Consider the following 26,309-nt stretch of genomic DNA (forward strand, 5'->3'; position numbering starts at 1 on the left):
ATGAGGCTAAAGCTGGTAGGCTCCTTCTGGCCCTGCACTCTTTTGCTGTCTGACTAGCTAAACAAGGCAAGCTCATTTTGGCCCTGTGCTGACCCCGCTGCTTGGATTAGCTACAGCCAGCAGGCATCCCTCAGTCCAGCACTCTCCTGTTGCCTCACTAAAGGTAAAGGGGGCAGTCTCATCTCAATCCTGCACTCTCCTGGTGCCTTGATATAGCCTGTGGGCACACACAATCCACATAGGAGATGACCCTTGATCATCTGGTTTTCATAGCTAGGGAGGGCCCCCTAGCTAGGTCCCTCTAGAGTGAAACAATTGGAAAGACCATTCTTGGCAAGCTACACCCTCAGGGCACTGCACAGAAAACAGACTGAAACATACTTCCTGTGTAAAAGGACTATTTACTTGTTCTTGAGCTTTAGCCTGAGGGGCAGGCTTCAGGTTTGTTGTGCATCTTGTGGGGGGCATGAGGAGACATGCCATTTCTGTGCTCTCCCTAGGCCTCACTACAACTGTTTATTACCTACCAGACAGGAGCTTATACATCATCTGGAGCCTGGAGTGTTGAAACTGTGCTCTGAGGACACCTCCAGAGCTCAAATCACCTGGTCTAGAGACCAGCAGAGATTATTATTGAGTCACAGAGGACTGTGCATATTTGCATACTTTAAAAGTTGCTGCTTAGGGGCCCAGCTCTAATCAGCCTGAAATGAGGTGCTGACTGAGATCCCTCACCTTGGAACACTACCAGGGCTTGACACACCCTTAAAAGCTGGGACCTATCAAGAATAAACCAGGCTGCTTAGACAATTACAGGGGTTGTAGGGACAAAAAAGAGCTATGGTGTATTGAACAATAGGATTCATTTCCTGTACAAGTTACTCCTACAAGATTTGGAGAGGTAACTGTTTCATCTAATACATAGAGTTGAACAGAATGAGGAAACAGAGGAATATTTTCCAAATGAAAGAACAAGGTAAACTGTGTCTTCAATGAATTTCTCAACTTCACCTAAATTGTTAAGTTTATGAACATAAAGTTGTTCATTATAATGCCATAATGTTGTCCTTTTAATATTTCTAGGATTGGTTGTGTTCTCATCTTTTAATTCCGATAATGGTTATTTATCATTTAACATTTTTCCCCTTAATATATGATTGTTGATCATTTCAAAGAATCAAAAGTTTCCTTGATTTTTCTCTACTGTTTTTCTCTTTGAAATTAGATTATTTTTCTCTTATCAGTATAATGTTATTTGCCTGCTTTGGACTTAATTTACCTTCTTTTTTCCTTCTATTTTCTTAATGAAAGTAGATTATTGACTAAAGATCTTACTTCTTTTATAATATATTTAATGTTATAAATTTTTTACTAAATACTATTCTATTTTCAACCCACAGATTTGATTCATAGTATTTTAATTCAAAACATATTTTCAATTCTTTATAATTTCCCTATAGACCCATGTCTTTTTTTGAAATGTGTTTTTTATTTTATAAATGCTTAGAAATCTTTCATACAACTTTCTTTTATTGATTTTTTAAGATTTTTTTTCTATTTATTTATTTGAGACTGAGAGCGAGTGAGGGAGAGAGAACATGAGTAAGAACAGGGGGAGAAGCAGAGGGAGAGGGACAAGCAGATTCTGCACTGAGATTGGAGCCTGCCATGAGGATCAATCTCCTGACCCTGACATCATGATGTGAGTTGAAATCAAGAGTTGGAAGCTCAACTCACTGAGCCACCCAGGTGCCCCTCTGTTGTTGATTTCTAATGTAATTCTTTATAATCAGAAAATATATTGGGGGCACCTGGGTGGCTCAGTCCACTAAACATCTACCTGTGGCTCAGGTCATGATCTTGGAGTCCTGGGATTGAGCCAAAAAACAGGCTTACTTCTCAGCAGGGAGTCTGCTTGTTCCTCTCCCTCTGGTTCTCCCCTCTGCTTATGCTCTGCTCTCTCTCTCTCTCTCTTTCAAATAAATAAAACCTTGAAAAAAAAGAAACTATACTTCACATTATTTCAGTTATTCTAAATTTCTTATGGATTGCTTTATGACCCAGCATTCTGTCTACCTTCATAAATGTTCTATGTGCACATGAAAAGAATGTGTGTTCTTCTGTTGGTTCAGGAGTTCTATGAAGGCTCCTGGGTGGCTCAGTCAGTTAAGTGGCTCAGGTCATGATCCCAGAGCCCTGGAATCGAGACCTACATTAGGCTCTCTGCTCAGCAGGGGTACTTCTTCTCACTCTCTCTCTCTCTCAAATAATTAACTAAAATCTTAAAAAGTAAATAAATAAATAAATAAGTAGAGTTCTATAAATGTTCATTAGGTTAGTTAATTGGTAATGCTGATTCAGCAATCTATGTTCTTACTTATTTCCTATCTACTTATTTTTAATCAATTATGACAGATAATTGTAGATTGATATATTCTATATGCTTTATGATTCTTTATTCATGTGATTTGAAGCTTTGTCATATTTAAAATTGTGATTTCTTCTTCATGAATTAATCTTTTATCATTATATAAGGTCCTTCTTTATCCTAAGTAATATTATTATACATCTATTTTTTCCTTATACTTGTGTGATTATTCTAGTTCTGTTTTGATTCATGTTGACATGTTATTTCATTTCCCACTTTTTAACTTTTAACTTATATATATCGTTGTATTTAAAATGGGTTTCTTACAGATGATACATAGTTGGGTTTTACTATTTCACCAAATCTGATGATCTAAATATATAAAACATTTAAATGCCATGTAGTTGATTTGGTTGAACCCAAATCTGCCAAAAGTTTGCTAGTATTTTTTAAAAATTTGCTCCATTGTTCCTTTGTCTCATTTCTCTAATTTTCTTCTTGATTATGGATTAGTTTTATATTTTATAGTTCTAATAAATTCTAATAGCTCTCCATAACAAAGTGATTAGTTTTACTGTTTTTTTTCAAATCCTTTTAATGATTTCATAAGGTTTATAATACACATATTTAATTCTTTACTTGATTACAGTCTATCTTCACATGTACTGTAAGATCCTTACAACAAAATGTTACTAATACTTCTTTCCAGTGGTTTGAACTACTTTTTAGATACATTTTTACTTTTATATTTTATAAACTCACAACACTTTGCTATTATTTTTACCTGTACTCAATTTTCTACTAGAGAAGTTTAAAATAAGCCAAAATATTTTATATTTATATCATTTTATGTGTTGATGGTGATATTAATTTTTTGTGTACATCTGATTTTTATCTTCCTTATATTATTTCTACTGATGAACTTGCTTAAAATTTTACCAGAGTGCATGCACATCTGCTGGTAATAAAATTTCTCATTTCTATTTGTTTAAAAAATATATTTCTCTTTAATTTCTGAAAAATATTTCACTAGTATAGAATTTGTGCCTCATACCATTTTTCCTTAGAACTTTAAAGAGGTTTCTGATAAGGAATCATGGGGAGTTCTTTTTTGTTTGTTTCAAGTTTTTGTTTACATTCTAGTTAGTTAGCATACAGAGTAATATTGGTTTCAGGTGTAGAATTTAGTAATTTATTACTGTCCTATAACAGCCAGTGCTCATCACAAGTGACCTCCTTAATACCGCATCCCCCATCCTCCTCCTACCATCAACCCTCAGCTTGTTCTCTATCATTAAGAATCTCTTATGGTCTGTATAGATTAGGTCCCTAGCCTTCGGTACTGCCTCTTGTTCTTTTTTTTGTGTTGAATTTTTACGTCTTGTCATTTTGTCCAGATAAGACTAAATGAAGGGGCAAGTAAAATACTAAAAGGGTGGCAACAACCCCAGGAAAATATGCTTTAACCAAATTAGAAGAGATCCAAAATCGTGAGTGGGGAGACAGGGGATAAAAAGAGGTTCAAAAAGGAAGAAAGAAAAAAAAAAAAAAAAAAAAAGAAAAAAGAAAAGAAAAGAAAAGAATTTTTAAAAAAAGAATACACCTAAGAAAAATGTAAAAAAGAAAAAATATATATATTAGATAAACTAGTATAAAATCATTAAAAAAGAAAAAGGTAACAGTTAAAAAAAAATTTTACCCGAAGGCGAGAAAAAGAAAAAAATGAAAAAGAAAAAATTAAATTAACTGCAAGACTAAAAAAAATCACAGGAAAAAAGCCATGAGTTCCGTGCTTGGCTTTCTCCTCCTCTGGAATTCTGCTGCTCTCCTTGGTATTGAAACCGCACTCCTTGGTAGGTGAACTTGGTCTTGGCTGGATTTCTTGTTGATCTTCTGGGGGAGGGGCCTGTTGTAGTGATTCTCAAGTGTCTTTGCCCCAGGCGGAATTACACCGCCCTTACCTGGGGCCGGGGTGAGTAATCTGCTCGGGTTTGCTTTCAGGAGCTTTTGTTCCCTGAGCGCTTTCCGTAGAGTTCCAGAGGACGGGAATACAAATGGCGGCCTCCTGGTCTCCGGCCCGGAGGAGCCGAGAGCCCAGGGCCGCACTCCTCAGTGCGCGCTCAGAGAACCAGGCCCAGTTACTCCCGTCTGCCTGACCTCCGGCCGCGCTCCGAGCTCACCGAGCCTGCGACCGGTTCAAGGTAACACGGAGCTGCGAGCTTATTGTCGGCTCTGTCTCTGTAGCCGGCTTTCCCGTTCCTATACCCGCAAGCTCTGCGACACTCAGACACCCCCGATCCTTCTGTGACCCTGCGGGACCTGAGGCCACGCTGACCCCGCGTGGGCTTCGCCCCGGTTTAGCCTCTGGAGCGATGTCCCTCAGCGGAACAGACTTTTAAAAGTCCTGATTTTGTGCGTGGTTGCTCCGCCGCTTGCCGGGAGCCGGCCCCTCCCCCCGGGGTCTATCTTCCCGTCGCTTTGGATTCACTTCTCCGCCTGTCCTACCTTTCAGAAAGTGGTTGTTTTTCTGTTTCCAGAATTGCTGTTTTTCTTCTCTTCGATCTGCCGATGGATTTTCAGGTGTTTGCAATCTTTAGATAAGCTATTTAGCTGATCTCCGGCTAGCTGAAGCAGTCTCAGCTTGCTACTTCTCCGCCATCTTGACTCCTCCGCACCAACAGCAAGACAGAAGAAAGAGATATTAAGGAGTCAATCCCATTTACAATTGCATCCAAAACCATAAGATACCTAGGAATAAACCTAACCAAAGAGACACAGAATCTATACTCAGAAAACTATAAAGTACTCATGAAAGAAATTGAGGAAGACACAAAGAAATGGAAAAATGTTCCATGCTCCTGGATTGGAAGAATAAATATTGTGAAAATGTCTATGCTACCTAAAGCAATCTACACATTTAATGCAATTCCTATCAAAGTACCATCCATCTTTTTCAAAGAAATGGAACAAATAATGCTAAAATTTATATGGAACCAGAAAAGACCTCGAATAGCCAAAGGGATATTGAAAAAGAAAGCCAACGTTGGTGGCATCACAATTCCGGACTTCAGGCTCTATTACAAAGCTGTCAGCATCAAGACAGCATGGTACTGGCACAAAAACAGACACATAGATCAATGGAACAGAATAGAGAGCCCAGAAATAGACCCTCAAATCTATGGTCAACTAATCTTCGACAAAGCAGGAAAGAATGTCCAATGGAAAAAAGACAGCCTTTTCAATAAATGGTGCTGGGAAAATTGGACAGCCACATGCAGAAAAATGAAATTGGACCATTACCTTACACCACACACAAAAATAGACTCAAAATGGATGAAGGACCTCAATGTACGAAAGGAATCCATCAAAATCCTTGAGGAGAACACGGGCAGCAACCTCTTCGACCTCTGCCGCAGCAACATCTTCCTAGGAACAACGCAAAAGGCAAGGGAAGCAAGGGAAAAAATGAACTACTGGGATTTCATCAAGATCAAAAGCTTTTGCACAGCAAAGGAAACAGTTAGCAAAATCAAAAGACAACTGACAGAATGGGAGAAGATATTTGCAAACGACATATCAGATAAAGGACTAGTGTCCAGAATCTATAAAGAACTTAGCAAACTCAACACCCAAAGAATAAATAATCCAATCAAGAAATGGGCAGAGGACATGAACAGACATTTCTGCAAAGAAGACATCCAGATGGCGAACAGACACATGAAAAAGTGCTCCATATCACTTGGCATCAGGGAAATACAAATCAAAACCACAATGAGATATCACCTCACACCAGTCAGAATGGCTAAAATCAACAAGTCAGGAAATGACAGATGCTGGCGAGGATGCAGAGAAAGGGGAACCCTCCTACACTGTTGGTGGGAATGCAAGCTGGTGCAACCTCTCTGGAAAACAGCATGGAGGTTCCTCAAAATGTTGAAAATAGAACTGCCCTATGACCCAGCAATTGCACTACTGGGTATTTACCCTAAAGATACAAACGTAGTGATCCAAAGGGGCACATGCACCCGAATGTTTATAGCAGCAATGTCCACAATAGCCAAACTATGGAAAGAACCTAGATGTCCATCAACAGATGAATGGATCAAGAAGATGTGGTATATATACACAATGGAATACTATGCAGCCATCAAAAGAAATGAAATCTTGCCATTTGCAACAACATGGATGGAACTAGAGCGTATCATGCGTAGCAAAATAAGTCAAGCAGAGAAAGACAACTATCATATGATCTCCCTGATATGAGGAAGTGGTGATACAACATGGAGGCTTAAGTGGGTAGAAGAAGAATAAATGAAACAAGATGGGATTGGGAGGGAGATAAACCATAAGTGACTCTTAATCTCACAAAACAAACTGAGGGTTGCCGGGGGCAGGGGGATTGGGAGAAGGGGGTGGGATTATGGACATTGGGGAGGGTATGTGATTTGGTGAGTGCTATGAAGTGTGTAAACCTGGTGATTCACAGACCTGTACCCCTGGGGATAAAAATATATGTTTATCAAAAATAAAAAATTAAAATAAATAAATAAATAAATACAAAAAAAAAAGAATCTCTTATGGTCATGGAACACTGGGTGTGGTACATAAACAATGGATTCTGGTACACTGAAAAGAAATTTAAAAAATAAATTAAAAAAAAGAATCTCTTATGGTTTGCTTCTGTCCTTTTTTTTTTCCCCTTTTCCCTGTGTTCATCTGTTTTGTTTCTTAAATTCCACATATGAGTGTAATTATATGGTATTTGTCTTTCTCTGACTGATATATTTTGATTAGCTCATTTCTTAACTGGACTATTTGTTTTTGGGGTACTGAGTTTGATAAGTTATTTATAGATTTGGAATACAACCCTTCATCAAATATGTCATTTGCAAATGTCTTATCCCATTCTGCAGGCTGTGTTTTAGTTTTGTTGATAATTTCTTTCACTGTGCCAAAGCTTTTCATCTTGATGTAGTCCCAATGGTTCATTTTTGCTTTTGTTTCCCTTGCCTCTAACAAAACGCCTAAGAAGTTTGAAGGCCAATGTCAGCAGGTTTGCTGCCTGTGTTGTCCTCTAGGATTTTGATGGTTTCCTGTCTCATATTTAGGTCTTTCATCCATTTTGAATTTATTTTTGTGAATGATGTAAGAAAGTGGTCCAGTTTTCCCACCACCATTTGTTGAAGAGTCTGTCTTTTTTCCATTGGCTATTCTTTCCTGCTTTGTCAAAGATTAGGTGCCATATAGTTGGGGTCCATTTCTAGGTTTCCTATTCTGTTCTATTGATCTATGTGTCTGTTTTTGTGCCAAGATCATACTGCCTTGATGGCTACTTTGTAGACGCTTTGTACATAGCTGGAGGTATTGTATCATGATGCCTCCAGCTTTGCTTTTCCAAGACTGCTTTGGCTATTTGGGGTCTTTTGTGGTTCCATACAAATTTTAGGATTGTATGTTCTAGCTCTGTGAAAAGTGCTGATGGTATTTTGATAGGGATTGCATTAAATGTACAGATTGCTTCAGGTAGTTTAGAAATTTTAACAAGAATTGTTCTTCCAGTCCATGAGAATGGGATGTCTTTCCATATCTTTGTGTCATCTTCAATTTCTTTCATAGGTGTTCTATAGTTTTTAGAGTACAAATCTTCTATTGCTTTGTTTAGGTTTATTCCTAGGTATCTTATGGGTTCTGGTGCAATTGTAAATGGGATAGATTCTTTGATGTCTCTTTCTGCTGCTTCATTATTGCTGTGTAGAAATGCAACAGTTTTGGTGGTGTGTGATTTTGTGGTGTGCTATTTTGCTGAATTCATGTATCATTTCTAGCAATTGTTTGCTGGAGTCTTTGGGGTTTTCTCATGTGTAATTTTTATATTTGTTCCTCTGAACATAATGAGTTTCCCCCTTTATGGCTGTCTTCAAGATATTCTAGTTATCTTTGGTTTTCATCAATTTGAACTCACTGGCCTTGCAAATATGGTGGAGAGGGAAGATATGTTTTTATTTTGTTGGTGTTGTCACTGGTTTGGTGTCTTGCTTTACTTTGGAAAATTCTTGGACATTATTTCTTCAAGTATTTCTTTTGCCTGTCTTTCTCATTCTCAGAATCCAGACACAAAGAGGTTTTAGATCTTGCTAAATCTTGGATGTTAAATTTTGCTTTTTACATTCCTCTTTGCTGTGAATTTTACTTTGGGCAATTTCTACTGACTGAGATTCAAGTTTGTTGGTTCTCCTTTTGAGTACTGATGAAACCATCAAATGCATGCTTTCTAGACTTTCTTATTCCCTACATGACAATTTCTTTTAGTTTCCATCTCTGCTAAAATTTGCTATCTGTTCATTTGTGTTCATCTTTTCAACTCTTCTGTTTAATGTATCAATTATAATTATTTCATAATCCCTTTCTTATAGTTTTGATGTCTGAGACATGTCTGATTCTGATTTTATTGCTTTGTCACTTGAGAGTGGATTTTATTTCTTTTTATTTTGTATGTGTGTGTTGTTTCTTGTATTTTTTTTTAAAGATTTTATTTATTTGAGAGAGAGACATTGAGAGAGAGCACGAGTGAGGAGAAGGTCAGAAGGAGAAGCAGACTCCCTGTGGAGCTGGGAGCCCAATGAGGGACTTGATCCTAGGACTCCGGGATCATGACCTGAGCTGAAGGCAGTCGTCCAACCAACTGAGCCACCCAGGCATCCCTCTTGTATTTTTTAACTGATTGTCAGACCTAGGGTATACAACGGTCGAGTAGTATTTATGTCTGAAAAAGAGCATGCTTCTTCTGCTTGGCTTTCAGTGTGGGGGGATGTGTCAGTTCCATCAGGAGTTAAGCTGGGTTTTTGTTTATTTTCTTTGGTTCCCACTGGATTAAATTATTCTGAAATTAATTTATGCTTTGAACAGGGTTTTGCTTGCCAGAAGATTTTTCTCAATGATCCACCTTCTCCCTCAACAATACAATCTTGGTGTGTTTCTGAGCTTCAGATATGGTCTGTCAACTCTGTGGACAGATATTGCTCTTGCTCAGTGCTATGAGAGTGGATGTGGTGGACAGGGACATTTCTGTTGTTCTGGTTCAACCTTAGATTTAGGCAAGATCTATATAGTCTCAAGAGTGAAGCTGTTTCAATAATCCTCTCTCTCTCTCCTGTAGGAAATCTCAAGCTGCTAAGTATAGGATTGTGACCTTCTCATCTCCCTTATTATCTAAAAGGTATTTTGTTTTTCTTATTCATCTTTTCTTTTTTTTTTTTTTAAGATTTTATTTTTATTTATTTATTTGTCAGAGAGAGAGGTAGAGTGAGCACAAGCACAAGCAGACAGAGTGGCAGGCAGAGTCAGAGGGAGAAGCAGGCTCCTTGCAGAGCAAGGAGCCCAATGTGGGACTCGATCCCAGGATGCTGGGATCATGACCTGAGCTGAAGGCAGCTGCTTAACCAACTGAGCCACCCAGGCGTCCCTTATTCATCTTTTCTCAGGCAAAGTGTTGTCCCTGCACTCTAGGGCAACGTACGTTTTTCACCCTTTCTCCAGCATCTAAAGGCTTTTGATCTTTACAGATGGGGCTTCATGCCTTTCCCCTTGTAATGGACACCCCTTTCCTCCAGGCTTGTAATGTAAGGAAGACTCTAATCTTTTACCCTACCCACAATCTTTCTCATGAGTACACAGTGAGGGCCACAGAGAAAAACCAGAAATTGAGGGTGACCTTCCTCTGTGCCTATGATGTCCAAAGCTTTATACTGTCACACAAGGCAACACTCAGTCTTTACCCATTCATTGACATTTTACTCAAATTCTTCTTATCTATTCCTGTTGAGGTCCCAGCTTCTTTTTCTTATCACTGTCACAGATGATCCAGTATTTATACCTTTCCTCTTCCATGAGGCACCTGTTAACATTTCCTTGTTTAGATTTCAGGCTAGTTTGTGGTCTTATGAATAACTCTGCAATAGGCACAAAAGAAGTTATGATTTTATATATTATCCATCCTTTTCTCTTTGTTAGAATGGAAACAAAACCTTTGAGCTTTCTAGCTTTCTGCATCCTAGTCTAAAAGCAGGAAGACCCTCTGTTCCATTTTTAAAAAATACATAAATGAGGGGGACCTGGGTGGTTCAGTCAGTTAAGTGTCTGCCTTTGACTCAGGTCATGATCCCAAGGTTCTGGGATCCAGTCCCACATTGGGCTCCCTGCTTAGCAGAGAGCCTGCTTCTTCCTCTCACTCTGCCTGCCTCTCTTCCTACTTGTGCTCTTTCTCTCTGTGTCAAATAAATATAATCTTCTGAAAAATAAAAATAAAATAAAATACGTAAATGAATAAAAGCAGGAGGATCTTCCTTCCATATTATCCTATATAATATGCTATCTGTATAACCTTATATACTATGTAACACAAGGAACAATGTTTTTCTCTTCCTTTTCTTAAATCTAGTTTCACTTACATGTGTTCCCCCAAAGGGATATTCTCATACTGTGAAAACTCTTCATAATCATTATTTCTTTAAATACATAAAACCTTGTCAGAGGAAGTAACTCGATGACCATCAGTGTCCTTGAGACTTCCTTACAAAACTATAGATACAAGTTTGTCCCAGAACATCAAGGAGAAGTTTAACTAATACTTTAAATTCAACTTCTAATTAATATAAAATTTTCTATATACCTAGAATCTTACACTTCTTCACATAGATTACACATTATTGGACTAAGTCTCAGATGAGTAGTATTACTATGCTAAAAATTGCTTGATGTTCTTTGCCAATACCTTGTTCTGATGAAAAGTTCCAAAAAGAGAACTAATCCAGGGAAAGTAGATTATGTGATATTTAGTTAAAAGCAACTTCACTTAATCTATTATTTTGTTAACACATTTAAATGGAATTCTTATTTCCCTAATTTGACAGAATATTTTTAAGAACTAACAGAATGTCCTTGTTCACAGAAAATAGTTCATAAAATCTAATCCAGATTTATTTACAGTAAAATGAATATAAAGGCAAAGGGAAAAACATTTTATGAGATTTAAAACTTGGAAGATAAACCCAATGAAACTCTTCATCCTTTGTGATGATATGTTCTTTTGTCTGCCTTATTAAACACTTATAACTGTCTCATTACATCCTCATAAATAAATGGGCACACACATGCACACTCAGACATTTCTCAGCTATATAGCAAATATATAGTATAAGAATTGTGTATTTGTAGTGTCCAGCATTGTTCCTTGCTAAAGTTCAATAAAGAGAGATCAGTATAGCAAGAAATAAAAACTCTTCACTCAGCCTCAAAAAGTACACCAAAATATCCCTGCAATTAACTGCAAAAGAAATAGGTACAGCCAATTTGTTTTAGCTTTTAAAATCAAATGACTTTTCTAGCCAGTTTTGTAAATTCTGCCCCAACACACACACACACACACACACACACACACACACACACATTGATATTCTTTATATCTGAATAAAACTGAATAAAACAAAATTTTGGGTGGCTCAGTGGATTAAAGCCTCTGCCTTCGACTCAGGTCATGATCCCAGGGCCCTGGGATAGAGCCCCACATTGGGCTCTCTGCTCAGTGGGGAGCCTGCTTCCTCCTTTCTCTCTGCCTCCCTCTCTGCCTACTTGTGATCTCTATCTGTCAAATAAATACATAGAATCTTTTTAAAAAACCAGAATTTTAAAAGATTAATAAAGTTAGCAGAAAATAATAAACATAGTAAGTTAAAATGTAAGTTCTGAAAAGTAGAAAACATCTAAGACCAGCAAAATGGTTATGAAGTGCTTTTGTAAGGCAAGATAAAGTAATGTGACTATGTGTCACATTCATTTATATAAAAAGACATAGTAATTTGCAACTGACTTTCTTAGACTCGTCACAACTAATTGCAATGTTCTTGGATTAGATACTTGTGTAAGACAAACAACTATCTAATTAATTGGATATTTATTTTGTTGTCATTACTTCATGTGTTTGTATATATTTTTAAAAATTCATATTTCATAGTGAAGATGGAAAGATGCATTTACCAAAATTGAAAATTACACATGAAATAAATACTTAAATCATTCGTCACAAACACTGATTTGACAACCTGAGAAAAAGTGAAATGATTCTAGGTATGTTTTGCTTTGGCAAATACTATTTGCTACAGTTCAGAGTTGATTCGTTCTTTTATAATGTATCATCTCTTATTAGAATAAAATCTCTATTGTCTCTAAATGCAAAAGCTAAATATAGAAAGTCATATTTTGTAGTGATGTCTAGAGTGTGGACATGGAATTTTGTTTTTAATTTCCCTTCTCTTCTACTTCTTTAATGTTTAATAGTTACTGAATCAATCTTTTGAATGTCTTCTCCTTTACCTGAGGTAGATACCTTGAAATCTATGTTAAGTGTTACTCAAGTCACTAAGAAAATTACTACTCAGACTACGTAACTGGGTAGTATTCTTTCTAATTGAAGGAATGATTAAATACAGAAGGATGATGAAATGTAGAAAAATGAAGTCTGGAGGTATTATAAGAATCAAATGAAGTATAGTCATAGTCCTTAAATGGTACTCCTGAAAAGATAATCCTTCATTTAGCCCTAATGCTACCTTTAGTAGGAATGGGAAGGAGGCCCACAAACCCCCTCATTGTTTATGAGGAGACCTCTAACTTACCCCAACATTCCTCATATCACCAGAACATCTGTCCAGAGACTATTCTTAAGTAAAATGATGTGATTAGATCTGATTTTCTATCTCCATCTAAGAGATTATGATGTCTAATCTCATTAGGATTTACATCTTTAACTACCTGGGTCATGATAAAGCTTATTCCTCAACATCTATACCTGTATCCCCATAAATCTCTTTAAATTCCCTAATTTCACCTACTCCCTTATCCTTCTCTGATCACTCCAAATTTCTTCATGGGCATTAAACAGTGTGCCATCAACAAAATGACTACCTCTCTAAAAGTTCTCTTCCAAATAAAACTAAACTGGTTCTTTTTTTTTTTTTTTAAGACTTTATTTATTTACTTGACAGACAGAGATCACAAGTAGGCAGAAAGGCAGGCAGAGAGGAAGGGAAGCAGGGTCCCCGCTGGGCAGAAAGTCCAATGCGGGGCTCGATCCCAGGACCCTGGGATCATGACCTGAGCCAAAGGCAGAGGCTTTAAGCCACTGAGCCAGGCACCCCTGAAATGGTTCTTTTATACTGAGAGCATTGCCCTTCCTACAGACTGCCCATGTAAGGCACTTTTTTTTTTTTTTCCTATTTTCCTTTTTCTACCAAAGCTGAATGGCAGGCAGGTTTCCTTCTAGATCTTCATTGCCTACCACCATTTCCCAGCACCAAAAAAGTACAGACAATCAAATATTACCATCTGCTACAATTTATTTATTTGAACTGCTACTACTTTTCATTTCAGCTTCTAATTTCATTTCCTTTTCCACTATGATTAATATAAAAATTCCTAGTGATTTCAATATTCACATAAACCCTCTGTGTTAGGCACATATACATCTGCTATAAATAAGATAACTATGAAAAATCAGAAATGTGTAAACTCATATATAGAGCATGTAAAGAAATCTCATTTTTAGATGGTGAAATACTCTTGAGTGTTGACAAGGCCAGTCTTCATTCTATTTAAATAGAAGGTAGCAGTTCTGGACTCATTTGTACCGTCAGGCAGTGTGTCTACTAAATTTCAAGTCACTACTTTGAAGAATTAGGAAGTTTACTCCCTTTTTTATATCCTTTGCATTTAATGTTTGCAGAATCTATATTTAAATGAAGAAAAGTCAACCTTGACTGGATCCAAGTCATCATTCTTGTCAGTCTTAGAAACTGATACAGTTTAGCATCTCAGTTATTTGCCCTCATCCTGTCCAACATACTTGTTCTCCATGCTTCCACTGCCACCACCTTGCAGTCATAACCATATCTGGATATTACCAATAGTTGCATCACTTCAAAAATTTAAATTTTAAATAACCTATCTTTTCAGCACAATTTTCTCTAGAAAAACTTATATTTCCAAAATTTCTGCATACAACTCATATGTCTACAATTTTCAATTCAAATGGGCACTCTAATCTACTGAAACTTTAGTGGTCTAGAATATACCATATTTAGCCAATATTCTTTTTTACATGGCTTAGGGTTCAAAATTAAAATCATACTCTTGAACACATTTTTAGTCCCCACACCTTTCTTCCCATGGAATTTATATGTCAAGACCCACACTCTTGTTTATTCAACTTTCTGCCTTCTCTGCTTCTAAACCTGAACAAATATATAATGCTTTTCTTACTTTAAATTCATCACCACAACTTTAAGTGTGCCCTCAGTTCTATCCTAAAATATTGTTATATTTTCATAGATCATTTACTCACCCACTCTTGTAGAAAGTTATTTTAAAATTTTTATCTCCCTGTTAATATTCAACATGTTTTTTTCCTTCCTCACTCTCAGCTGATCTTTGCCTCTAAGAAAATTGAAAAATAACAAGAGAATTTCATCATCATATCTATAAATCTAACAACTTACCTGCATTTATATACATGTGCCCTGTCCAGCTACTTTATTTTAATAGATGCACATCCCTTATTCCAATATAAAGCTAAAACTCCATGTGTCATGCACTCCTTTCTATAAAAGGGATTAATTCCATTATCTTCCTCCAGTTTCATTATTTTTCCAGCTTCAAGTGGACATATTGGCTCATAAGCATACAAATATATTGTGATAGTATTATTTAAAAAAGAAAAAAGTATACCCATTTTATTTACAGCTCACACCCCTTGCCTGTTCTTCATTATATTAAACCATCTTACAAGACTTGTTTCTACTTGCTGTCCTAAATTTCTCACATTTTATTCTCTTGTTACCACTTAACCAAGCTTTCATCCTAACCACAACAAAAAACAGATTAGAGATACAATCCAAAATGTAATTCTCAATCCTCACTTTACCTTTCACTAGTATTTGGTAGTGTATATTTATTTTTTCTGTTTGCATTCAATTATTCCCTTGATGAAATCATCCAGTCCATGGTGTTAAATGTCATATGTATGTTGTTGAATCTCAATTTATATCTTTTTACCAGAACTCCATCCTAAAGTTCAGACTTAACCAACTGCCCCAATATTATTCCATCTGAATGTTTAATAGGCATCTTAATCTCTATATACCTAAAGATATATTAATTTCCAATCCACCCCAATATTTTTCTCCCTTATTATTCATGATATCAATCAGTGGTAGTTTAATGATATTTATTCAGGCCAAAATTTCTGAATTATCCTTGTCTATTCTCTCTCAACATGCACTTAATTTATCAGCAAACTCTGTCATCTTCCTTAAAAACACTTATAAAATATAAATTCCTCTCACTACTTATGTGATCTTTTCTGCTTCACTGTGTTTTAAAAACATACATGGGAGAGGAGGGGTAAGATGGCAGAGAAGTGGAGACCCTGTTTCAACTGATCCCCTGAATTGAGCTACATAACTACCAGAACACTCTGAACACCCATAAAATCAGCCTGAGATGTAAGAGTAAATACTTCTGGATCTCTATGGTGGTGGGAGATCATCAATAGAGAGGTGCACCTTGACTGGATCATGAATGATATATTCAGCTATACATCCACTCAACCACCTCCCAACAAAATGACTAGGAGGAGGAATACCCAACAAAGGAAAAATTCAGAGACTGTGACCTCTGCCACAGAACTATTGGATATAGACATAAACAATATGTTGGAAATGGAATTCAGGGTAACAATTATCCAGGCAATGGCTAGGTTGGAGAAGACCGTTAGTGGCAACATAGAATCCCTGAGAGCAGTGAGAGCTGATCTGGCAGAAGTTAAAAATGCTATCAATGATATCCAAACTAATCCAAATCTCTAACAGCTGCAAAAACGAGGCAGATCATATTAGTGATCTAGAAGACAAACTGATAGAAAAGAAGGATCAGTAGGATGCCCGGAACAAATAGCTTAGAAGCCATGAAAACAGAATTATGGAAATAAATGATACCATGAAATATTCCAACATTGGGGTGCCTGGGTGGCTCAGTGGGTTAAAGCCTCTGCCTTCGGCTCAGGTTATGGTCCCGGGTCCTGGGATCGAGCCCCGCATCGGGCTCTCTGCTCAGCGGGGAACCTCTTCCTCCTCTCTCTCTCTCTGCCTGTCTCTCTGCCTACCTGTGATCTCTTGTCTGTCAAATAAATAAAATCTTAAAAAAAAAAAAGAAATATTCCAACATCAGAATTATTGGGATCCCTGAAGGGGTAGAGAAAGAGAGAAGAATAGAAGATATAGTTGAACAAATACTGGATGAAAATTTTCCTAATCTGGGAATGGAAAAAGTGTTTGTGTCCTAAAGGCAGAGCAGATAACCCTCAGATCAATGAGTCTAAAAAGACCTCCAGACAGTTAATTGTGAAATCCATGAATCATAAATTCAGACAGAAGGTCTTAAGGGCAGCTAGGGGGAAGAGATTACTTATGTACAGAGGAAGGACCATTAGAATAATGTCAGATCTGTCCACAGAAACCTGTCAAGCCAGAAAGGGCTGGCAAGACATATTCAGGGCACTAAATGAGAAGAACATGCAACCAAGAATACTTAATCAGGCAAGGGTGACATTCAGAGTGGATGGAGAGATAAAGAGCTTCCAAGACGCACAAGTTTTTAAAAAGTATGTGACCACTAAGCTGGCACTACAAGAAATGTTAAGGGAGGTTCTGTAAAAGAAGAAAGAACCCAAAAGCGACGTAGAACAGAAATTTACAGAGACAATCCATAGAACCAAGGACTTCACAGGTAATAAGATGTCAATAAAAACTTATCTTTCAATAATCACTCTCATTATGAACAGCCTAAATGCTCCCATAAAACAGCACAGTGTTGCAGACTAGATAAAACGACAGGAACTGTCCAGATACTGTCTACAAGAGACACATTTTGAACCTAAAGGTATGTCCAGACTGAAATTGAAGGGGCGGAGAGCCAGCTTTCATGCCAATGGGCCTCAAAAGAAACCTGGGGTAGCGATTTTCATATCAGATAAATTAGATTTTAAGTTAGACTGTAGTCAGAGATACATAAGGAAACTACATAATTCTTAAAAGGTCTATCCACCAAAAACATCTAACAATTTTAAGTATTTATGTCCCCAACACGGGAGCAGCCAACAACACAAGCCAACTGTTTAACAAAATAATGAGTCATATTGATATGAACACGTTAATTGTAGGGGATCTTAACATACCACTCCAGCAATAGAAAGGTCATGTAAGCAGAAAATCAACAAAAAAACAAGGCTTTCCATGACACATCGGGCCAGATGGACCTCATAGATATATACAAAACATTCCACCCTAAAACAACAGAATACTCATTCTTCTCTAGCACACATGGAACTTTTTCCAGAATAGACCACATACTGGGTTAAAAATCAGGGCTCAACCAATACTAAAAGATTGAGATTATTCCCTGCATATTCTCAGACAACAATGTTTTGAAACTGGAACTCAACCATAGGAAAAAGTAGGGAAAGAATTCAAACACTTGGAAGCTAAAGACCATCCTGCTTGAGAATGTTTGGATCAACCAAAAAATCAAAGAAGAACTTAAACAATTCATGGAAACCAATGATAATGAAGACATTTCAGTCCAAAACCTATGGGATACAGCAAAGGCAGTCCTCAGGAGGAAATACATAGACACCCAAGTCTTCCTCAAAAATAATGAAAAATCCAGAATATACCAACTGTCTTTACACCTTAAAGAACTGGAGAATCAACAACAAATTAAGCCAACCCCACACACAAGAAGGGATATAATCAAGATCAGAGCAGAAATCAAAGAGATAGAAATTAGAGATACAGTAGAACACATCAAGAAAATTAGCTTTTTTTTTTTAAAGAATCAATAAAATTGATAAACTATTGGCCAAACTAATCCAGAAGAAAAGAGAGAGGACCTAAATTAATAAAATTATGAATGAAAAGGGAGAGAGATCATGACTAACACCAAGGAAATAGAAAAAATCATCAGAAATTATTACCAACAGTTATATGCCAGTAAGTTAAGCAACCTAGATGAAATAGATGATTTCCTGGAAATCTATAAACTTCCAAGACTGAAATAGAAAGAAATTGACAACCTGAATAGACCAATACCTAGTAAAAAAAAGTGAAGCAGTGATCATAAACCTCCCAAAAAACCAAGAGCCCAGGACCTGATAGATTCCCAGGGGAATTCTATCAAACATTCAAAGAAATAATACCTATTCTCCTGAAGCTATTTCAAAAGCTAGAAATAGAAAGAAAACCTCCAGACTCTTTCTATGAAGCCACCATTACTTTGATCCCCAAACCAGGTTAGGACCCCACCACAAAGGAGAATTTCAGACTAATAATCCTGGTGAATATGGACACCAAGATTCTCAACAAGATCCTAGTTAATAGGATCAAACAGTGCATTAAAAAGATTTTCCACCATGACCAGGTCGGATTTATCCATGCGATGCAAGGGTGGTACAACATCTGCAAATCAATGTGATAGAACAAATCAGTAAGAGAAGAGAGAAGAGCCACATGGTCCTCTCAATGGATGCAGAAGAAGCATTTGACAAAATCCAGCATCCATTCCTGATTAAAATCCTTCGAAATATAGGAATAGAGGGAACATTCTTCAACTTTATAAAATCTATCTATGAAAAACACACAGCAAATATCATTCTCAATAGGGAAAAGTGGACAGCCTTCCCTTTGAGATCAGGAATACAACAAAGATGTTCACTCTCGCCACTGTTGTTCAACATAATACTAGCAGTCCTAGCAACAGCAATCAGACAACAAAAAGAAATAAAATGTATTCAAATTGGCAATGAAGAAATCAAACTCTCTCTTTTTGCAGATGACATGATAATTCATATGGAAATCCCAAAAGACTACACTCCCAAACTACTAGAGCTCATACAACAATTCTGTAATGTGGCAGGATACAAAATGCATAGAAATTAGCTGCTTCTTATACACTAACAATGAAAGTATAAAAATGGAAATTAGAGAATTGATTCCATTTAGTATAGCACCAAGAACCATAAAATACCTGGGAATAAACCTAACCAAAGAGGTATATTATCTGTATTTGAGGAACTACAGAACACACATGAAAGAAATTGAAACGGATACAAAAAGATGAAAAAGCATTCCACACTCATGGGTGAAAAGAATAAGCATTGCTAAATGTCTATACTGCCCCAAGCAACCCAAGCAATCTGTACTTTCTTTAATTTAAAAAAAAAATTTATATAAATATATAATGTATTTTTAGCCCCAGGGGTACAGGTCTGTGAACCACCAGATTTACAAACTTCACAACACTCACACAGCGCACACACACCCCCTCCAAAGTCCATAATCTCACCACCCTTTCCCAAACCCCCTCCCCCCAGCAACCCTTAGATTTTTTTTTTCTGCAAGATTAAGAGTCTCTTAAGGTTTGTCTCCCTCCCTATCCCATCTTGTTTTATTTATTCTTTTCCTACCTCCCCAACCCCCCCACATTGCATCTCCACTTCCTCATATCAGGGAGATCATATGATAGCTGTTGTTCTCTGACTGACTTATTTCACTAAGCATAATACCCTCTAGTTCCATCCATGTCGTTACAAATGGCAAGATTTCATTTCGTTTGATGGCCGCATAGTATTCCATTGTAGATATACACCACTTCTTTATCCATTCATCTGTTGACAGACATCTAAGTTCTTTCCATGGTTTAGCTATTGTGGACATTGCTGCTATAAACACTTGGGTGCATGTGCCCCTTTGGATCATTACATTTGTATCTCTAGGATTAATACCCAGTAGTGCAATTGCTGTGCACTACTGTGCACATTTTCAACTTTTTGAGGAAGCTCCATACTATTTTCCAGAGTGGTTGTACCAGCTTGCATTCCCACCAACAGTGTAGGAGAATTTCCCTTTCTCCGCATCCTTGCCAGCATTTGTCATTTCCTGACTTGTTAATTTTAGCCATTCTGACTGGTGTGAGGTGGTGTCTCATAGTGGTTTTGATTTGTATTTCCTGATGCCGAGTGATGTGGAGCATTTTTTCATGTATCTGTTGGCCATCTGGATGTCTTCTTTGCAGAAATGTCTGTTCATGTCCTCTGCCCATTTCTTGATTGGATTATTTGTTCTTTGGGTGTTGAGTTTGGTAAGCTCCTTATGGATTTCGGATACTAGCCCTTTATCTGATATGTCGTTTTCAAATATCTTCTCCCATTCTGTCAATTGTCTTTTAGTTTTTAGTTTTTTAGTCTTTTTAGTTTTGTTCACTGTTTCCTTTGCTCTGTAAAAGATTTTAATCTTGATGAAATCCCAATAGTTGACTTTTGCCCTTGCTTCCCTTGCCTTTGGCAATGTTCCTAGGAAGAAGTTGCTGCAGCTGAGGTCAAAGAGGTTGCTTCCTGTGTTCTCCTCAAAGATTTTGATGGATTTCTTTCTCACATTGAGGTCCTTCATCCATTTTGAGTCTATTTTCATGTGTGGTGTAAGGAAATGGTCCAATTTCATTTTTCTGCATGTGGCTGTCCAATTTTCCCAACACCATTTGTTGTCTATTTTGCATTGAACATTCTTTCCTGCTTTGTCAAAGAATAGTTAACCACAGAGTTGAGGGTCTATTTCTGGGCTGTCTATTTTTTCCAATGATCTATATGTCTGCTTTTGTGCCAGTACCATACTGTCTTGATGATGACAGCTTTGTAATAGAGCTTGAAGTCTGGAATTGTGATGCCACCAACTTTGGCTTTCTTTCTTTTCTTTTCTTTCTTTCTTTCTTTCTTTTTTCAATATTCCTTTGTGATTCGAGGTCTTTTCTGGTTCATATAAATTGTAGAATTATTTGTTCCATTTCTTTGAAAAAAATGGATGGGATTTTGATAGGGATTGCATTAAATGTGTAGATTGTTGTAGGTAGCATAAACATTTTTCACATTTTTTCTTCCAATCCAGGGGCATGGAACATTTTTCCATTTCTTTATGTTTTCCTCAATTTCTTTCAGGAGTACTTTATAGTTTTCTGAGTATAGATTCTTGCCTCTTTGGTTAGGTTTATTCCTAGGTATCTTATGGTTTTGGGTGCAATTGTAAATGGGATTGACTCCTTAATTTCTCTTTCTTCTGTCTTGTTTTTGGTGTAAAGAAATGCAACCAATTTCTGTGCATTGCTTTTATATCCTGTCACTTTACTTTACTTTATAAGTTTTAGCAGTTTTGGAGTGGAATCTTTTAGGTTTTCCACATATAGTATGATATCATCTGCAAAGAGTGATAGTTTGACTTCTTTTTTGCTGATTTGGATGCCATTAATTTCTTTTTGTTGTCTGATTTCTGAGACTAGGACTTCTAGTACTATGTTGAATAGCAGTGGTGATAATGGACATCCCTGCTGTGTTCCTGACCTTAGTGGAAAAGCTCTCGGTTTTTCTCCATTGAGAATGATATGTGCGGTGGTTTTATCATAGATGGCTTTGATAATATTGAGGTATGTTCCCTCTATCACTCCACTTTGAAGAGTTTTGATCAGGAAGGGATGGTGTACTTTGTCAAATGCTCTTTCAGCATCTCTTGAGAGTATCATATGGTTCTTGTTCTTTCTCTTATTAATGTATTGTATCACATTGATTGATTTGCAGATGTTGAACCAACCTTGCAGCCCTGGAATAAATAAATCCCACTTGGTCATGGTGAATAATCCTTTTAATGTACTGTTGGATCCTATTGGCTAGTATTTTGGTGGGAATTTTCACATCTGTGTTCATCAAGAATATTGGTCTGTAATTCTCTTTTTTGATGGGATCCTTGTCTGGTTTTGGGATCAAGGTGATGCTGGCCTCATAAAATGAGTTTGGAAGTTTTCCTTCCATTTCTATTTTTTGGAACAGTTTCAGGAGAATAGGAATTAATTCTTCTTTAAATGTTTGGTAGAATTCCCCTGGGAGGGCATCTGGCCTTGGGCTTTTGTTTGTTTGGAGGTTTTTTGATTACTATTTCAATCTCCTTACTGGTTATGGGTCTGTTCAGGCTTTCTATTTCTTCCTGGTTCCGTTGTGGTCGTTTATATGTCTCTAGGAATGCATCCATTTCTTCCAGATTGTCAAATTTGTTGATGTACAGTTGCTCATAGTATGTTCGTATAATTGTCTGTATTTCTTTGGTGTTAGTTGTGATCTCTCCTCTTTCATTCATGATTTTATTTATTTGGGTCCTTTCTCTTTTCTTTTTGATAAGTCTGGCCAGGGGTTTATCAATCTTATTAATTCTTTCAAAGAACCAGCTTTAAGTTTCATTAAGTTGTTCTATTGTTTTTTGTTTGTTTTGTTTTGTTTGGCTTCTACTTCCTAGATTTCTGTTCTGTTCTTTATGATTTCTCTTCTCCTGCTAGGTTTAGGTTTTCTTTGTTGTTCTTTCTCCAGCTCCTTTAGATGTAGGGGTAGGTTGTGTATTTGAGACCTTTCTTGTTTCTTGAGAAAGGCTTGTACTGCTATATATTTTCCTCTCAGGACTGCCTTTGCTGTGTCCAACAGATTTTTGAAGCATTGTGTCTTCATTATCCTTTGTTTCCATGATTTTTTTTTCAATTCTTCTTTAATTTCCAGGTTGACACACTCATTCTTTAGAAGGATGCTGTTTAGTCTCCATGTGTTTGGGTTCTTTCCAAATTTCCTCTTGTGATTGAGTTCTAGCTTCAGAGCATTGTGGTCTGAAAATGTGCAGGGAATGATCCCAATCTTTGATACCAGTTGAGACCTGATTTATGGCCCAGGATGTGATCTATTCTAGAGAATGTTCCAAGTGCACTAGAGAAGAATGTGTATTCTGTTGCTTTGGGATGGAATGTTCTGAATATATCTGGGATGTCCATCTGGTCCAGTGTGTCATTTAAGGCCTTTATTTCCTTGTTGATCTTTTGCTTGGATGATCTGTCCATTTCAGTGGGGGGAGTGTATTATTGTTGATGTGTTTCTTTGATTTTGTTATTAATTGGTTTATATAGTTGGCTGCTCCCATGTTAGGGGCATAGATATTTAAAACTGTTAGATCTTCTTGTTGGACAGACCCTTTGAGTATGATATAGTGCCCTTCCTCATCTCTTATTATAGTCTTTGGCTTAAAATCTAATGGATCTGCCATAAGGATTGCCACCCCAGCTTTTTTTGGATGTCCATTAGCATGGAAAATTGTTTTCCACCCCCTCACTTTAAATCTGGAGGTGTCTTCAGGTTAAAATTAGTTTCTCACAGGCAGCATATTGATGGGTTTTGTTTTTTTATCCATTCTGACACCCTGTGTCTTTTGATTGGGGCATTTAGCCCATTTACATTCAGGGTAACTATTGGGAGATATGAATTTAGTGTGATTGTATTGCTTATAAGGTGACTGTTACTGTATATTGTCTCTGAACCTTTCTGATCTACTACTTTTAGGGTCTCTCTTTGCTTAGAAGACCTTCAATATTTCCTGTAGGGCTGGTTTGGTGTTTGCAAATTCTTTCAGTTTTTGTTTGTCCTGGAAGCTTTTTATTTCTCCTATTTTCAGTGGTAGCCTAGCTGGATATAGTACTCTTGGTTGCATGTTTTTCTCGTTTAGTGCTCTGAATATATCATGCCAGTTCTTTCTGGCCTGCCCAGTCTCTGTGGATAAGTCTGCTGCCAATCTAATATTTTCACCATTGTATATTACAGACTTCTTTTCCCGCACTGCTTTCAGGATTTTCTCTTTGTCACTAAGACTTGTAAATTTTACTATTATGTGCCAGGGTGTGGACCTATTCTTAATGATTTTGGGGGGGGGGGTTCTCTGCACCTCCTGGATTTTGATGCTTTGTTTCCTTTGCCATATTAGGGAAATTCTGTACAATAATTCTCTCTAATATACCTTCTGCTCCCTCTCTCTCTTCTTCTGGAATCCCAATTATTCTAATATAGTTTCATCTTATGGTGTCACTTATCTCTAAAATTCTCCAATCTTGGTCCAGTTTGTTTGTCTTTTACTCAGCTTCTTTATTCTCTGTCATTTGGTCTATGTCACTAATTCTTTCTTCTGCCTCATTTATCCTAGCAGTAAGAGCCTCCATTTTTTATTGCACCTCATTCATTTTTTTTATTTCAACTTGGTTAAATTTTAGTTCTTTAATTTCTCCAGAAAGGGGTTTTATCTCTCCAGAGAGGGTTTCTCTAATATCTTCCATGCCTTCTTTGAGCCCGGCTAGAACCTTGAGAATTATCATTCTGAACTCTAGATCTGACATATTACCAATGTCCATATTGATTAGGTCCCCAGCCTTCGGTACTGCCTTACTTTTTTTTTTTGTAGTGAGTTTTCCTGCCTTGTCATTTTGTCCAGATAAAAATATATGAAGGAGCAAATAAAATAATAAAAGGGTGGCAAAGACCCCAGGAAAATGTGCTTTAACCAAATCAGAAGAGACCCCAAATTGTGGATGGATAAAGGGAATAAAACAAAGTTCAGGAAAAGAACAATAGAAAAAGAAAACAAATAAACAAAAAGTATAAAAAAGAAAAAAAAATATATATACATATGTATGTGTGTGTGTGTGTATATATATATTAGACTGGTGATTAGAACATGGTCACCCACTTAATTTTGGGAGTATTTTGGTCTCTTAGAAGAAACTACCTCCCAAAATTTTGGAAGAATGAAAAACATATATAAGGGTAAACACAATAAAGGGATGGAATATGCCTATATAGATGAAAAACATTTTTTTTTTTGATTTCTAAAAAAGGAGTTGATAAAGTAAGTTGGTTGGTAGAATAAAGAAAAAGAAAGTGCAGGGAATTTGCTCGGGCTGGAGACTAGAACAAGCCCGGAGCTAGATTTAGGGTATATTTTGATCTATTAGAATAAGTTGTACCCCCAATTTTTTAGAAGCAAAATCTCTATGTGTATACAAGAAATAAAGTTAAATACAATGAAGGATAAAATATGACTATAATAATTAGGGTTCAAAAAAGATTATTATTTTTTGAAAGGTATTATTAAGATTAACTAGTTAAAAAACGTTAAAAGAGGAAAAGATAAAAGTTAAAAATAATCTAGTAGAAGAAAAAAAATTAATTACCTGCAAGACTAAAGAATCATGGGGAGAAAGTTATGAATTCCATGCTTTGCTTTCCCTTCCTCTGGAATTCTGCTATTCTCCTTGCTAAATGAACTTGGTCTTGGCTGGATTTCTTGTTGATCTTCTGGGGGAGGGGCCTGTTATAGTGATTCTCAAGTGTCTGTGCCCGAGGCGGAACTGTACCACCCTTATCAGGGGCCAGGCTATGTAATGTGCTTGGGTTCGCTTTCAGGTGCTTTTGTTCCCTGAACGCTTTCCATAGAGTTCTGGAGGACGGGAATGAGAATAGCGGCCTCCCAACCTCCAGCCCGGAGGAGCCAAGAGCTCAGGGTCCCACTCCTTAGTGTGCCCTCAGAAAAAAGTGTTCAATCACTCCTGTCTCCCTGACTTCTGGCCGAGCTTGGAGAAAAGTGCTCAATCGCTCCCATCTCCCTGGCCTCTGGCCGCACTCCGAGCTCACCCAGCCTGTGTCCAAGTGTCTCTGTCTCTGGCACACAGCTCCGCCTGGAGTCTCCAAACCCTACAGATCCCTGAGCTCCCCCAGGGGGTGTCTCCCTGGATCTTGTGGGGACCTCATTCACAGGGTGACCTGAGTGAGTGACCTGAGCAGTGACCTGTGCCACACATTATAGTTCAAGGTAACCCCAAGTTGAGAGCTCACTCCTTGGTTCTGTCCCTAGCTGGCTTCCCTTCTTTTATTACCTGTGAGCTCTGTGACACTCAGACACCCCCGATTCTTCTGTGACCCCACGGGACCTGGGACATG

The sequence above is a fragment of the Mustela putorius genome, unplaced genomic scaffold (assembly GCF_011764305.1).
Source record: "Mustela putorius furo isolate JIRA1106 unplaced genomic scaffold, ASM1176430v1.1 tig00003937_pilon_pilon_pilon, whole genome shotgun sequence".
NCBI lineage: Eukaryota > Metazoa > Chordata > Mammalia > Carnivora > Mustelidae > Mustela > Mustela putorius.